Below are 6,650 nucleotides of genomic sequence, written 5' to 3'. Positions count from 1 at the left end.
TATCTTGCGGCAACATACTCGGCCTCAGCGGTGGATAGGGCAACGGAGGTTTGTTTCTTTGAACTCCAAGACACCAGAGACCTTCCTAGGAATTGGCATGTCCCTGATGTACTCTTCCTATCAACCTTACATCCAGCATAATCGGAGTCTGAATATCCAATTAAGTCAAAGGTAGACCCCTTTGGATACCAGATCCCGAAGCAAGGCGTAGCAACTAAATATCTAAGAATACGCTTAATGGCCACAAGGTGACATTCCCTTGGGTCGGATTAAAATCTAGCACACATGCATACGCTAAGCATAATATCCGGTCTACTAGCACATAAATAAAGCAATGAACCTATCATAGACCGGTATGCCTTTTGATCAACGGACTTGCCTCCTTTGTTGAGGTCGACATGTCCGTCGGTTCCCATTGGTGTCTTCGCGGGCTTGGCGTCCTTCATCCCAAACCGCTTGAGAAGATCTTGAGTGTACTTAGTTTGGGAGATGAAGGTGCCATCCTTGAGTTGCTTCACTTGGAACCCAAGGAAGTAGTTCAACTCGCCATCATCGACATCTCAAACTTTTGAGTCATCACCCTACTAAACTCCTCACAAGACTTTTGGTTGGTAGAAGCAAAGATTATGTCATCGACATAAATTTGGCACACAAAAAGGTCACCATCACAGGTCTTAGTGAAAAGAGTGGGACCGGCTTTCCCAACCTTAAAAGAATTAGCAATTAAGAAATCTCTAAGGAATTCATACCATGCTCTTGGGGCTTGCTTAAGTCCATAGAGGGCCTTAGAGAGCTTGAAAACATGGTCGGGATACGTGTCATCCTCAAAGCCAGGGGGTTGTTCCACATACACCTCCTCCTTGATTAGCCTGTTGAGGAAAGCACTCTTCACATCCATTTGAAACAACTTGAAAGAGTGGTGAGCGGCATAGGCTAATAATATTCGAATAGACTCTAGCCTAGCCACAGGAGCAAAAGTCTCCTCGAAATTCAAACCTGCGACTTGGGCATAACCTTTTGCCACAAGTCGAGCGTTGTTTCTTGTCACCACCCCGTGCTCGTCTTGCTTGTTGCGGAACACCCACTTGGTTCCCACAACATTTTGCTTGGAATGTGGCACCAGGCTCGAAACTCTGTTCCTCTTGAAGTTGTTGAGCTCTTCCTGCATGGCCAACACCCAGTCCGGATCTTGCAAGGCCTCTTCTACCCTGAAAGGCTCAATAGAAGAGACAAACGAGTAATGCTCACAAAAGTTAGCTAATCTTGAGCGAGTAGTTACTCCCTTGCTTATATCACCCAGAATCTAGTCGACGGGGTGATTGAAAGGGAAATGTGCCCTTGGGCCATTTCTAAGTATTTTGGTGATTTGGTGTCCAACACAAGTGCTTAAGTGTTAAACTATGCCAAATGGTGGACAAAGTGCAAATCAATACAAAGGTATGATTTTAGACTTAGTACATTGGTTTTTGTGTACTAACATATTTGTCTAAGTGCTAGAATCAGAGAAAATTCAATTGGAAAAAACTTGGCGCGAGCAGCCAAGACACTGCTCGGTCTGGGTGCACCGGACTGTCCGGTGGTGCACCGGACAATGTCCGGTGCGCCAGGCTGGCTCTGGTGAAAAGGCAGCTCTCGGGTCTCGATGGTGGCGTACGGCTATAAATCACCGGACTGTCCGGTGGTGCACCGGATAGTGTCCGGTGAGTCGGCTGCGGCGAAGTCGCCGCTCTCGGGAACCGAGTCAACAGCGTACGGCTATAATTCACCGGACTGTCCGGTGAGCCAACGGTCGGGGGCGCCAACAGTCGGCCGCGCAATCCACGCGTGACGCGTGGCCGAGCCAACGGTCGGATGGGAGCACCAGACTGTCCGGTGCGCCAATGGCTCCAAGTCTCCAACGGTCGGCTGCGCCAGAATAGGAAAGAAATCCGCACCGGACAGTGTCCGGTGGTGCACCGGACTGTCCGGTGCGCCAGTCGACAGAAGGTAAGAATTGCCTTCCTGGATTGCTCTCAACGGCTCCTAGCTGCCTTGGGGCTATAAAAGGGACCCCTAGGCGCATGGAGGAGGATACCAAGCACACTTTGAGCATTCTTGATCATTCACACTTCGTCTTTGCGCACTTGTTCGACATTCTTAGTGATTTGAGCTCCGTTCTAGTGAGAACTTTGTGATATTCATTAGAGCTCAAGTCTTGGCCGTTTGTGTGCGTATTTGCTGTGGACTTGTGTGTGTTGCTCATCCCATCCTTACTTCCGTGTTCATTTGTGATCATCTTTTATAAGGGCGAGAGACTCCAAATTGTGGAGATTCCTTGCAAACGGGATATAGTGAAAGGAAAAGAAACACCGTGGTATTCAAGTGGATCTTTGGATCACTTGAGAGGGGTTGAGTGCAACCCTCATCCATTGGGACGCCACAACGTGGAGTAGGCAAGTTTTGACTTGGCCGAACCACGGGATAAACCACTGTGCCTCTCTGTGTCGATATCTTTGTGGTTATTGTGTCTTGCAAGAATTCCTCTCTAGCCACTTGGTTTTATTGCTCTAACACTTAATCAAGTTTGTGGCTTCAAATTTTAAGTTTTTACAGGATCACCTATTCACCCCCCCTCTAGGTGCTCTCAATTGGTATCGGAGCCGTTCTCTTCACGAAGGGACTAATAGCCCGAAGAGATGGATCCTAAGGGCAAGGGGATGGTGGTAAATGATAAGGAGAAGGAGTCCTTCGTCAACGAGCCAAAAGATGACAAGCCTACTGACTCAGGCTTGGGCCACAAAAGAAAAGACGGGAAGAAGAAGAAAACAAGGCACATCAAGGAGATAGTCTACTACGACAGCGACAAATCTTTCTCTTCCCAAAAGGACGACAACGATTACGAGAAAAAGAAGACGGTTAATTCGAACTTTTCCTTTGATTATTCTCGTATTCCGCATAGTTCAAATGCACATTTGCTTTCCATTCCTCTTGGCAAACCTCCACACTTTGATGGAGAGGACTACGGATTTTGGAGTCACAAAATGCGTAGTCACTTGTTCTCTCTCCATCCAAGTATATGGGAGATAGTAGAAAATGGAATGCAATTTGATAGCACAAATAGCCCTTTGTTTATCAATGAACAAATTCATAAAAATGCACAAGCTACTACTGTGTTGTTAGCCTCATTGTGCAGGGATGAGTACCTAAGGTGAGCGGCTTGGATAACGCCAAGCAGATATGGGACACCCTCAGGATCTCTCATGAGGGAAATGACGTCACAATGCTCACCAAGATGGAGTTGGTGGAGGGCGAACTTGGGAGATTCACAATGATCAGGGGGGAGGAGCCAACCCAAACATACAACAGGCTCAAGACCCTTGTCAACAAAATAAGGAGCTATGGAAGCACGCGATGGACGGACCACGACGTCGTCCGCCTAATGCTAAGGTCTTTCACTGTTCTTGATCCACATCTTGTAAACAATATTCGTGAGAATCCTAGGTACACCAAGATGTCGCCCGAAGAAATACTTGGAAAGTTCATAAGAGGGCGGATGATGATCAAGGAGGCAAGATACGTCGATGAGGCATTGAATGGTCCAATTCATGAACCTCAAGTCATTGCTCTCAAGGCAACAAGTAGCAAGGAGACGCTACCTAGCAAGGTGGCGCAAGTTGAGGCGGCGGGGCTCAATGAAGAAGAGATGGCCCTCATCATCAAGCGCTTCAAGATAGCGCTAAAGGGCCGCAAGGAGCATCCCAAAAGGAACAAGACGAAGGGAAAGTGCTCCTGCTTCAAGTGCGGTAAGATTGGTCATTTTATCGCTAATTGTCCCAATAATGATAGTGACCAGGAACAAGATAAGAAGAGGGAAAAGAAGAAGGCTTACAAGAAGGCTAAGGGCGAGGCACACCTTGGCAAGGAGTAGGACTCGGATTGCTCGTCGTCCGACTCTGACAACGAAGGACTCGCCGCATCAGCCTTCAACAAATCATCCCTCTTCCCCAACGAGCGTCACACATGCCTCATGGCGAAGGAGAAAAAGGTATGTACTCGAAAGTCTACTTATGCTTCTTCAAGTGATGATGAATCTAGCGATGATGAAATAGATTACCCTAGTTTGTTCAAGGGCTTAGATAGAACTAAAATTGATAAAATTAATGAATTGATTGATGCTTTGAATGATAAGAATAGATTGTTAGAAAAGAAAGAGGATCTTTTGTATGAAGAACATGATAAATTTGTAGAGGCACAAAAATCTCTTGCTCTAGAAGTTAAAAGGAATGAAATGCTTTCTTGTGAACTATCTACTTGCCATGAGACAATTTCTAGTTTAAAAAGTGTTAATGATGATTTAAATGCTAAACTAGAAGTAGCAAATAGATCTAACTCTTGTGTAGAACATGTTGTGATTTGCAATAGGTGTAAAGATTTTAATGTTGAGGCTTGTAGTGAACACCTAGTTTCTATTGCAAAGTTAAATGATGAAGTGGCTAGTCTTAATGCCCAACTTAAGACTAGCAAGAGTGAATTCGACAAACTAAAATTTTCAAGGGATGCCTACACTATTGGTAGACACCCCTCAATTAAGGATGGGCTTGGCTTTAAGAAGGAAGCCAAGAACTTAACAAGTCATAAGGCTCCCATCTCCACCAAGGAGAAAGGGAAGGCCCCTATGGCTAATATTGCTCAAAAGAATCATGCATTTATTTATGATAGGAAATTTTCTAGAAATGTTCATCATAATAGGAGTTGTAATGCTTATGATTCAAATGCAATGTTTGCTTCAAGTTCTTCCTATGTGCATGGTAGAGATATGCCTAGGAGAAATGTCATTCATCATATGCCTAGGAGAAATGTTGCTCATATTCCTAGGAAAATTAATGAACCTTCTACAATTTATCATGCTTGCAATGCTTCTTTTAAAATTTGTAGAAAGGATAAGAAGGTGATTGCTAGGAAATTAGGGACAAAATGCAAAGGAGACAAAACTTGCATTTGGGTCCCTAAGACCATTGTTACTAACCTTGTAGGACCCAACAAGAGTTGGATACCTAAGACCCAAGCCTAATTTGCCTTGCAGATTTATGCATCCGGGGGATCAAGCTGGATTATCGACAGCGGATGCACAAACCACATGACAGGGGAGAAGAAGATGTTCACCTCCTACGTCAAGAACAAAGATTCCCAAGACTCAATCATATTCGGTGACGGGAATCAAGGCAAGGTCAAAGGACTAGGGAAGATTGCTATTTCATCCGAGCACTCTATTTCTGTCACACCCGGTTTTAAGGAACAAAGCCAGGTGCATCTCATACATGCGCCAAAGAAGACAACATATATAATAACAGAGTGTATAGAGATAATGTCACAATATAATCAGAGTACTTATTACATAGCGGAAGACTTACAAAATAAAAGATAAATATAACACGAATTAAGGATCGTCGGCGCCAATGTCAACTGAGAAACGCCACCTAGATCAGATCAAACTCCTCGATACTTGACTCCACTTGAAACCACCTGTTCTTCTCCTGTGGGGGGGTGTGAGACAGCAAGGGTGAGCTCACACATGTTCATCGCTCAACAAGTTGTGGGGAATAATGTGGCATGAACTCACAAAGGTGGGAGATCATGTAAGGTGTAAGGCTTACCAAAGGGAATGGTTAAAGCTGAGCATTGCTTTTAAAGTTGGTCAAAATTTTATTAGCAATTACTAGATGTAAGTAAATACCAAACCTTAAATAAAAGTAATAGAAAAAAATTAATAAATAATCCCATGCATATGCAAATGACAAAATTGAATTTAAGTTCCATAATTTAATCATCGGAGAGTCCTGAGCCGCTCATGACCGTGAGCTCGGCTAGTATACCAGTTTTACACTCTGCAGAGGTTGTACCCTTTACCCACAAGTCGTGTTTCCCATGTCGCCAGGGTTAGCTAGGCCCTTAGACATGTCGGCGTTCTGAGACCGGGGGGTCCCTGAGCCGACGAGTGAATGTCGCCGCGTGCCCCAGCCCAGATGGGTCGAGCGCGAGGGCGAGCGCGAAGGGGGGAGAGCGAGGCGGCCGGAGACCGGCGTGAGAGAGGTGGGAATCCTGCGGCCTTCGTGTTCGTCCCGCGCCCAGGTCAGGTGCGCTTGCAATAGGGGGTTACAAGCGTCCACGCGGGAGAGGGAGCGAGCGGCCTCCAGCGAGCGCCTGTCTCGTCCTCGTCCCCGCGCGGCCAACCCTCTCAAAGAGGGCCCTGGTCCTCCCTTTTATAGGCGCAAGGAGAGGATCCAGGTGTACAATGGGGGATGTAGCAGAGTGCTACGTGTCTAGCGGAGGAGAGCTAGCGCCCTAAGTACATGCCGTTGTGGCAGCAGGAGAGATTTTGGCACCCAGCCGGTGTGATGTCGTGGCCGTCGGAGGAGCGATGGAGCCTGGCGGAGGGACAGCTGTCGGAGCGGTTGAGTCCTTGCTGACGTCCTCTTGCTTCCGTAAGGGGGCTGAGAGCCGCCGTCGTCACAGAGTATGCAGGGCGCCATCATTGCCTATCTGGCGGGGCGAGCCAGATGGGACGGCGGTCTTGTTCCCTGCGGCCCGAGTCAGCTCGGGGTAGGGTGATGATGGCGCCTCCTGTTGACGTGGCTGGTCTGCGCCCTAGGTTGGGCGATGTGGAAGCTCCT

This window comes from Zea mays, chromosome 6 (assembly GCF_902167145.1).
Source record: "Zea mays cultivar B73 chromosome 6, Zm-B73-REFERENCE-NAM-5.0, whole genome shotgun sequence".
In the NCBI taxonomy this organism is placed as follows: domain Eukaryota; kingdom Viridiplantae; phylum Streptophyta; class Magnoliopsida; order Poales; family Poaceae; genus Zea; species Zea mays.
The sequence above is the reverse complement of the archived record's forward strand: the minus strand, read 5'-3'. Positions refer to the sequence as shown.